Source organism: Columba livia, chromosome 1 (assembly GCF_036013475.1).
Source record: "Columba livia isolate bColLiv1 breed racing homer chromosome 1, bColLiv1.pat.W.v2, whole genome shotgun sequence".
NCBI lineage: Eukaryota > Metazoa > Chordata > Aves > Columbiformes > Columbidae > Columba > Columba livia.
In genome coordinates, this window is record NC_088602.1 from 127,476,685 (window position 1) to 127,485,368 (window position 8,684).

Here is an 8,684-nt window from a genome sequence, read left to right on the forward strand (position 1 = left end):
AGCTTACAGGTTATTGGAAGAGTTGCAAAAAACTGTACGCCTCTAGAGGATTTAAGATCATGGTCATAAACCAAAAGGGTTCAGAGTTTTTTTTTAGTGACTTTAGTAGCCTGTGGTTGAGTTATAGCATATTCTTTGCAAATCTTTACTATTTTGATGCAAAGCATTTTTGTAATGGAAAATCCCTCATATCTCATAGGTGATTTCAGTGTTTTTTTAGAAGTGCTTTCTAACCCAAATTTGTAACTCTCATAGTCTTTTCTTGCTAAAGAGATCTTTCTTATCAGATATCTCTTGCCCACATGGGTATTTGTAGGTCAGATTCAAATCCCTTCTCAAGTGTTTATTGGATAAAGTCCATTTGTCTTTCTACTTTCCTCACTACATAGCAGACTTTCCTGACCTTGTATTAGTCATTAAATTGTTTTCTGGACCGCTTCCAATTTCTACCATGTTCTCGTGGGCATGGACACCAGAACTAGAACCATCGCTCCACAATAATACTTCAACTGTGGGCATCAATCTTTTCATTGCCTATTTCTGTGGAGAAATTAGAAAGATGAGAGATACACAGTTGTATAGGAAGCTCCAAGAAGTAATGTAGAAGAGCTGAAGCTCCAGTCCTCCAAGGTGCCTCTGGGAAAAGTCATTCTCTTGCCAAAGACATTAGAGGGAACTTAGAGAGACCAGCTTCCCTAAGCCAAGGTTAGTCTTAGTAAGAAGCCTCAGAGAGAAAATTGCTTTGCCCATATTGTGGCTATATGGCTATCTAGCAGTGTGTAGACAGATTTTCTCAGGCAGTTGATTCAGAGATAACCAGATTTACTTTTTGGCCATGAACCAGGTTCCTGGTTCAAGAAATTTCCTGACAGTTTTCCATGTGGGGTATTATTCTGATTCATGTTTGGGCTGCAGCAATAATTCAGTCCTTCCATACAGTAATTTTATGCTTTTCTAGTTTGTTTTCTTGGAAGATCTCAAAAATGCCATAAATATTCATTGATTTACATTCGCAGCAATCCAAGGAAGAAAGTAACAGCTTTAATAAGATCATTCTGAGTCTTGTTTTAATGCTACATTTGAAGTCAGTTGCAGAGAGCGAAATAGAGCCAGTTTCTCATGCAAACGACTGAGTCCATCATATCTCTCTACATGACATTAGAATTATTGCGATCCACACTGGAAATTATCTTCTTTATCTGTAAGTAGCCAACCCTGTTGCTTCATGACTCCCTTGCTATACTTCACAACTACCTAGCTATGTTCTGGAAAGGAATCTTCAAGTATCTGACACAGCCTGTACTTGAAGACAATATGTTGAATGCGGTACCTTTTTTTTCCAGCAGCATTCAAAAGAAGAAGGAAGGAAGAAGGAAGTGTAAGAATAACTGCCCCAAAAGCATAATGGAATATTTCTGGTTCATGCATTCCTCCTTTTGGACTGTTTCTCCTTGGCTTGCAGAGAAAATCTCCAAAAGGAGAGGGTAGGGAGTTGTTTTTCAGTGTGTTTGTCTAAGCTATGGTCCTTTGCGCTATGAGAAAACTCGCAAGCAGCTCCAGCAGAATCTTTCTGCTCTGTTCCACATCCTCCTTTATTCCTAGGTCACCCTCCCCCTCCTCACTTTCTTTCATGTGGATCAAGGCCTGGAAAATGACAAGCCTCTTGATTAATAGATACAGAAAGTCTTCTTATGTAATTTATTTGCTTTCTGCACCTGACTAGAATCACTAGGTTTATCTGAAAAGGAAAATATATCGTCCTTCCTGACTCCGAGTGGCAGCAGAGAGAGCTGAGCATGTGATATCAAGCTGCGCATGGAAAGCAAACAAAACGCCATTTCTGTATTTTGTAAGCATCTCAGGTCATAAAAGTGTCAGCACACTATATTTCTTGCTGGGATCCTCTCTGTTTTATTATCTGAGCCCTTTCCATTGTGTTGAATGTGCAAGGAGAGTCTCCAAAGCAGGCAACATCTGTTTCCCTGTCATGTTTTTGATTATCAGCTCCATATTCCTTGCAAGTCTCCTGCTCACATATTCAAATCAAACTCAATGGGGGCTTCAACAGTGAGGACACTTCCTTATCTCCCTTCCCCCAGACTCTCCATCCATCATTCTCACATGCTGGCCCACTAAATGCTGATGCAAGAGGTCTGTTCTTTACACTTGGGTAACACACTCGTGACCTCTCCAATTTGTTTTGTTTGCTTAAGTCTAATTGCTGTGAGTATACCTGCTTCTCAGTCCTTAACAAGGGAGAGACAGGAAGGAGGCAGGTGGGACATCTGACTGATTTTTGTTTTGGTACCTGTGGAGAACAGTTTTCTAATGTAGTTTTAGATTTTTTTCCCAGCTTTCTTCCCTCAAGAGGAAGTTTCTTCCCCTCTTTCTTAGCTCCCAATTGCTAAATCAATCTCTCTGTCCTTTGCCAAGCAATCTGTTTTACCATTTATGTAGGAATTTGAATCTGCAGAAGGGGATTCTGCCAATAAGAATCAATTAAAATAATTGTCTTTTGCCTATGGTATTGCAATTGCAGGATATCCATCACATCGAGATCTGGGAACACAGAGAGGTAAGTTACATTGAGTTATGAGTTGTTTATCCAGTGATGTTTTGCATTTATTTTTACAGAATATTTTTGTATCCTTGTCCAGAGTGGCAATGAGCAGTTGTAGGGTGATGCAAGTAGAGTTTCAGTTAAGATACAAAAGTTGCAGTCTGTATAGATGAGTTGTATTTTTCTGTTTAAAGGGTAGATTCCTGCCACCATAGGTAACTCACTTATCCATCCACAATTATTGTGAATCTGCCACATTGTGAATCTGCATGGCAGATTTAGCTGGAAATGTTGCTGACATTTATACTCAGACTCAAAGATTGCATAGAATAAATACATGTACTCCCTAGATCCTAAATTGCTAGCCCTGCTGAGGTGACAGATGGATCTCTTCGGTTCCAAGCACGGCATGGCTTGCTTGTACACTCTAAGTTAAACGACTCTCCAGATATAGGGTCATAAAAGAATTTTTCTCCACTTCAGATTTGTCAGCACAGTTACTATGTCTGCCCTGTTGTACCATACATCCCCTACACGGCCCCTCACCTAGGGCTTCCTAGATGTGGAAATAGACACTAAAAACATGAGTGGCAGTCTGCAGCCTAAGCTCAGGCTAGCGCTAGCTGTACTCAAAGTCTGACAGAGACACCAGGTTGCAGGACATCCTGGAATTTAGATCTCTGCCAGGTCCAGCGTGCCAATAACTTTTTTTTTTTTTTCTTTTAAAACTTGAAGCCAGATCTGCACAAAACATTTCTATCAAAGTGACCCTGCTGTTTTATTTTTTATATCACCTGTTCTTTCCTTGGGATACATGTAGTTTTTGCTCTTTGTGCTACAGGTCTCATGTTAGGAAGTGGATTTTACCAGTGCTATGTGCCTTGTGATGAGGTGTGTGTATGGAATGAGGCCATTTGGAACCTTCTGTCTTCCCTTTTTTATAGTCTTGTCCTGGACCTGGAGGACACTGGACTTCATATTCATGTTAATGCTTGGTTATGCAGCTTGGTTAACAGGTGAGTGAAAGAGATTAAGGGCATGGCAGGTCATTAACAGCACCAAACTTTAGCCTTCAATAAAAACCACAGCAGCAAGTTTGCATTAATGAAAGGAAATATTTCAGCTTGAAAGCAAACCTTCAGAGAAACACCTAAAGAAAACATTTCAGTTATCTTGAATTAAAATTTGGGGGAGTTCTTCTGACCTGCCCTGTGTCTGGGGCAAAACCTGGGGGCTGAGTGCACCCTGGGCTACTTCGGTAAGCCAATGGGCCATGGCCATGCTGGACGCACTTTCTGATTGGCTAGGTCATGCATATTCTGATTGGCTGCCCAGAAGTTGTGAGTGTTCTGATTGGCCAGCCAGATATAGTATATGATCTGATGGGCTGCCAGGCTGCCCTGGTTGGATTACAGAGCTGTCCTGGAGTCATCCCCCTGCTCTCCCACGGGCATCTGTGAACCCAGTCCAGCTCAACCTCATCCTCATCCTCCGCAGGTCACAGTTTCACTCATGGTGAAGGACTCCAAGAAGAATGGTGATGTGCTTCTGGGTGTGATATAAGCAGAAACAACCATGAGCATCTGCTAACACCCACAGGAGAGGAAAAATGGCATGAAAAATTACTGGATTGGATACCAAAATTGGATTGGAAAATCGGATACCCAAAATCCTTTGGGTAGACTCTGCACTTCTGAGGTGGGATATGGGAAGAGGCAGTTGTTGCTTGTGATATTTTAAAAACACTGTTCAGCTAAATATTCAACAAATTGGTTTTTGAGCATGAATTAGAGTCAAAATTGTGAAAGCGGTCACTCTTATTGTAGGAGAAACTACATATCAAGACAGTAGCAGAAATTGAATGGGACTATAGGGAAATATGGAGACTGTTACTGCGAATTAGTGACTTCAGTTTTGTTCATGGATATTTCAAATGTGCTCACCAGGAAATCACAGAATCACAGAATCACAGAATCGACTGGGTTGGAAAAGACCTCAGAGATCATCGAGTCCAACCCTTGGTCCAACTCTAGTCCGTTTACTAGATCATGGCACTAAGTGCCATGTCCAATCTCAGTTTAAAAACCTCTAGGGATGGCGAGTCCACTACCTCCCTGGGCAGGCCATTCCAATGCCTGATAAAGTGCAATAATAATAAAGTGCAATAAGGAGAAACGTACTATGCATTAGTATAATGAGATTAAATTACAAGAAAATAACAGATTGACCCATGGCCTAGATCTGTAATAGATGTAACAGCAAGTTAAGGAGCACTGAAATTCCAAGCACAGTTTTGCCATAACTTCCTGTCTGGTCCCTTATGCAATATAAAGGTGCAACAGAGTTCTGCCCTGTCTTGGTCTGGTCTGCATGACCTTCCCACTTTGCTCCCTCCTGCTTTGCCAAATCTTCTGCCCTTTCTGCTGTATTTAGGAACCTCCGTCTTGCCCCTGCCTTCTACCTGTTCCCTCACAATTCTTCCCCCTCCCGGGAAGATGACACCTTTCCCATACACTGTGGTCCTTTCCTTGAAAAAGTTTTCATTTGGCCTTCCACTACAGATCACTTCACCAAGGTTGCACCAAGGTACAGCTGCAGCAATTTAACAGGGCTATGGCAGAGCACCAGTTCTACTACCTGGGCCTGACTATTGTTTAATATTCAGGGAATACACTGCGGTAGATGTAAGCTGTGCTTTTTTGGCAGTCAAGCTCCCATTTGATTTGCAAATGTAGTTTTTATGCTGTATGCATAATTTATAACACCAGAGACGATACTGTAAAACTTGAGGAAAGCAATTATAATGCTATTAAAAACAAAGGAAGTGTCCCACATGTTTAATTTCTCTTCTGTTGAAAAATATTTACTCATGAATCCTGTATACCAGTCATTTGTGGTACAGCACTACAACCTCTGTGATTTTATGGTCCAGAAGCACCAGACTCGACTCTGGTTTGAGACTGGGAGAGCAGCTGTGGCCATGCTCTGCAGTTTGGGTTGTGCCAACTTACGACCTGTGCCACCTTATGACCAAACTGCACCTGGCAAATCATGTGTGCTTAGGCTCTTGCCTTCTGCTGCAGCTGCTTCCCCATGATCCCAAAGTGTGTGCTTCATATGACTGCCTAAGCCCAGCGCTGGTTTTGAGCCCTGATCCTGATCTCACCTGCTAAGGGATAAGTAAGCAGCAAGATCTACATCATGGAAGCATGAAAAGAAAGTAGGTAGACTTTGTAAAACGGAAGTTTTAAAAATAGATTTTAGCAGTGTGTAAGACTAATGCAAAGAGAGAGAGCAGGTCCCACATGAGATCTTTGGCACAGAGCCAGGTTCAAATGTGCCTTACATGCCCCCCCTGAGGACCCCCCATCCTGTCCTGAACTGCTGCAAGCCAGCTGCACTGCCTCCTATTTTATCCCTTCTCCAGGTCTCCCATGCAGGCATGTCACCTTTTCTTTCTTCCTGTCCCCACCCAGTCTGGCTTCCACCTGCCTGAGGTCAGTGAGATGAATCAGGGCAACCTTCAAGCAGTTTTTACTTTTAGGAGCCACTGACCTGGCAACCAGATTGAGAAGTGCTGAGAGTGCTTTGCTGCCAAGGTACCACAGTGCTAAGCTGCTTTGTCCTGCCTGATTTTTTGGGGCTGTGTCAATCATGTTGTAGTTCTAGTCTTGGACGTTTGGTTTTAGTAGCACAGTTTAAAATGTTCTGTCAATAACAGGCAAGCTGAAAACTGCCTGAAAACCAGCTTACAATTAGTAGCTCTCCAGAAGTTTGCAGAACACATTGCACACAGAATAATGATTTTGATGTTTTCTGTCCTTTTCATAATGGAAAAGAGGGTAAGCCTCAGCTTCCCCATGTCTGCAGGCAGGAGGGTACAACCCCAGAGTAATGTGAATAAAGCAAAACTGGAGAAGGTAAAGAATCAGAAACTAGGTCACTGGATGACAAATATGAAATCCTACTTGTGAAAAAATATAAACTAATACATATGGGGAAAATGATCTAAAACACATTATTCACCAAGGGAGTCATGGAAATAGGTAGGCTGAAAGAGACCGAAGTTTGAGAGTGGACAGTAAATTAGACATGAGTTTGCAACATGTCAGCGATGCAGTTTGGGCTGCGTACACAAAGGCACCACATCAGAGAACATGATAATAAACCCGCTCTTGACGCACCGGGTGCAACCACACCTGAAAGTTTCAGGGACTTTGAAGTCAGTGGAGCTGTGCCAATTAACACCAGCTGAGCATCTGCCTGTTGTGTTCGGTTATCACTGCATTGTTACTAGACAGCTATTGACAAATTGGAAGTATAGAGTGGAAATGAACAAAAATTAAGATTGAGCTGGTAAGGCTGACACATGTAAAATATATATATGTGAATGATTAAGTCAGCTCTATATGAAAAATGTTCAAACATTGGGAAAATGCCATTTATTCAAACTCCAAACAGTTGGCTGGTTTCACTGTAGCTATGATGCCCTTTAGCTTATCGTCCCTAAGGATGTTAGTGGAATGGTTGGCCTTTGATTGCAGACATTCACATAAGAGCAAAGATGTGTTTGTGAACAAACATGGGTAACCATTGTTAAATACAGGGTCTCTTCCTGGATGCATGCCTCTTATTGATATGCATTTAGGCACCTCAGCAAGAGACCAGTTTTTTAGATCTGATAATCACCCACAGTTGTGATGAACATCAACGGCAAGTGCTAAGAGCTTGATCTTTCTGCATGTCTGATCTGTTATATAGATGTTAAATACTAGATGTATACACCCAAGTGTAGGTGTCTAGATTTGAACTGCTTAGTGGACAACAGCTGAAGTTGCCATGAAGATACAAACATTTTCCATTTTGTTATCTAAAGATACACTGACCCTGACAGCTACTAAAGGCCATTTAATTCAATGTCCCTTGAAAAGAATTCCTAAAGAAGAAAGTTCCCTGACGTTCTGTATAAGACTATCCAGGACCTGATCCAGAGCTCTGGAAGTCAGTGAAAATCTTTCCATTGACTTCAAAGTGTTTTGGACCATTCCTAGATAATAGCACAAATTTCACTTCATTCTTTTTTTCCAATTGGGTTGTCTGAAACTGCACAGTGTGTGATTGAATCCCGATGTCCCTTGCATAGCTTGCATGCCAGCTCCCTTTAACACCTTCTGTGAAGCTTACGATGTTAAAACAACACATTCAGTTGCTGTAGGCATCTTCTTTCCAATCTGGACCCCAGCTGCTTGAGGTCTAACAGATCATCCTTAAAAGGACAATGTGAAAGCAAAAATTACTGTATCTAGAGAAGCTAGTTTAGCTAGGCATCTCTGAGTATATGACTATAAAAATTATGAAGTTAATCTAGCTTGGACACAAAAGCCTCAGCAGCAGCCAGCTGATTACAAACTTATGTATTCATTAACCTGGATAAAAGTAAAGATTTTTCATGCTGCTATTGGTTATAATGCATAAGAGCCTCAGTGCCTGAACACGGAATCTGACCACTTAACCATTGGAGACCAAGACAACCCACATCACATGGGTTGAATGATTGCGAATGTGAATGTGAATATCTGATCAGTTTTGCAGCAAGGCTTTTACTCACAGAAAATGACAAAATTTACAAAGTATGCACTCAAAAAAAGCATATTAAAGACAGATAAGCTTCATATAGTAAAAACTCTTGAGTTTCTGCCATGTTGTGTTGCCACCAGATGATGCCAGAGGTTAAAACAAGGTTATTCATCTTTGTATGCCACACAGAGAATAAAAATACTGGAGCTACCTCTCTACTGTCTCTAAAACTGTTCAGTCTCTCCACCACCTGACCAATGCCAACAGCCTCCAGCCAGCATTTAGCTACTATTTAGTTCCTATTGTTACTTCTGGAACCATGAAGTCTGCTAGCTTTGTTAACAGCTGGCATTATTTGAACAAAAACTAAAGTTATAGGGTCCAGAATTATCTTTTCCAAAGTAATTACATGAGTGTTTCTCAGGGAAATTCAGATATATATAGATATATATGCACATATCTGTGGAGCTTGTTTACCCTGTGGACAGTTGTCTCAAAGGGTAAATTCACAGACACTATTTCTCTCCATCGCTGGACAATTCACCTG

The 8,684-nt window shown here is 41.4% G+C and overlaps 1 long non-coding RNA gene across 1 annotated transcript; it reads left to right on the top strand.

Annotated features, from left to right (window-relative positions):
* The first annotated feature begins 1,349 nt into the window (after window positions 1-1,349).
* LOC135580722 (uncharacterized) lies at window positions 1,350-8,243 on the top strand. Its single transcript, XR_010475722.1, has 4 exons — window positions 1,350-1,484; window positions 2,540-2,575; window positions 3,505-3,576; window positions 4,058-8,243. It is a non-coding gene; the product is annotated as an uncharacterized LOC135580722 (long non-coding RNA).
* Window positions 8,244-8,684: the final 441 nt, after the last annotated feature.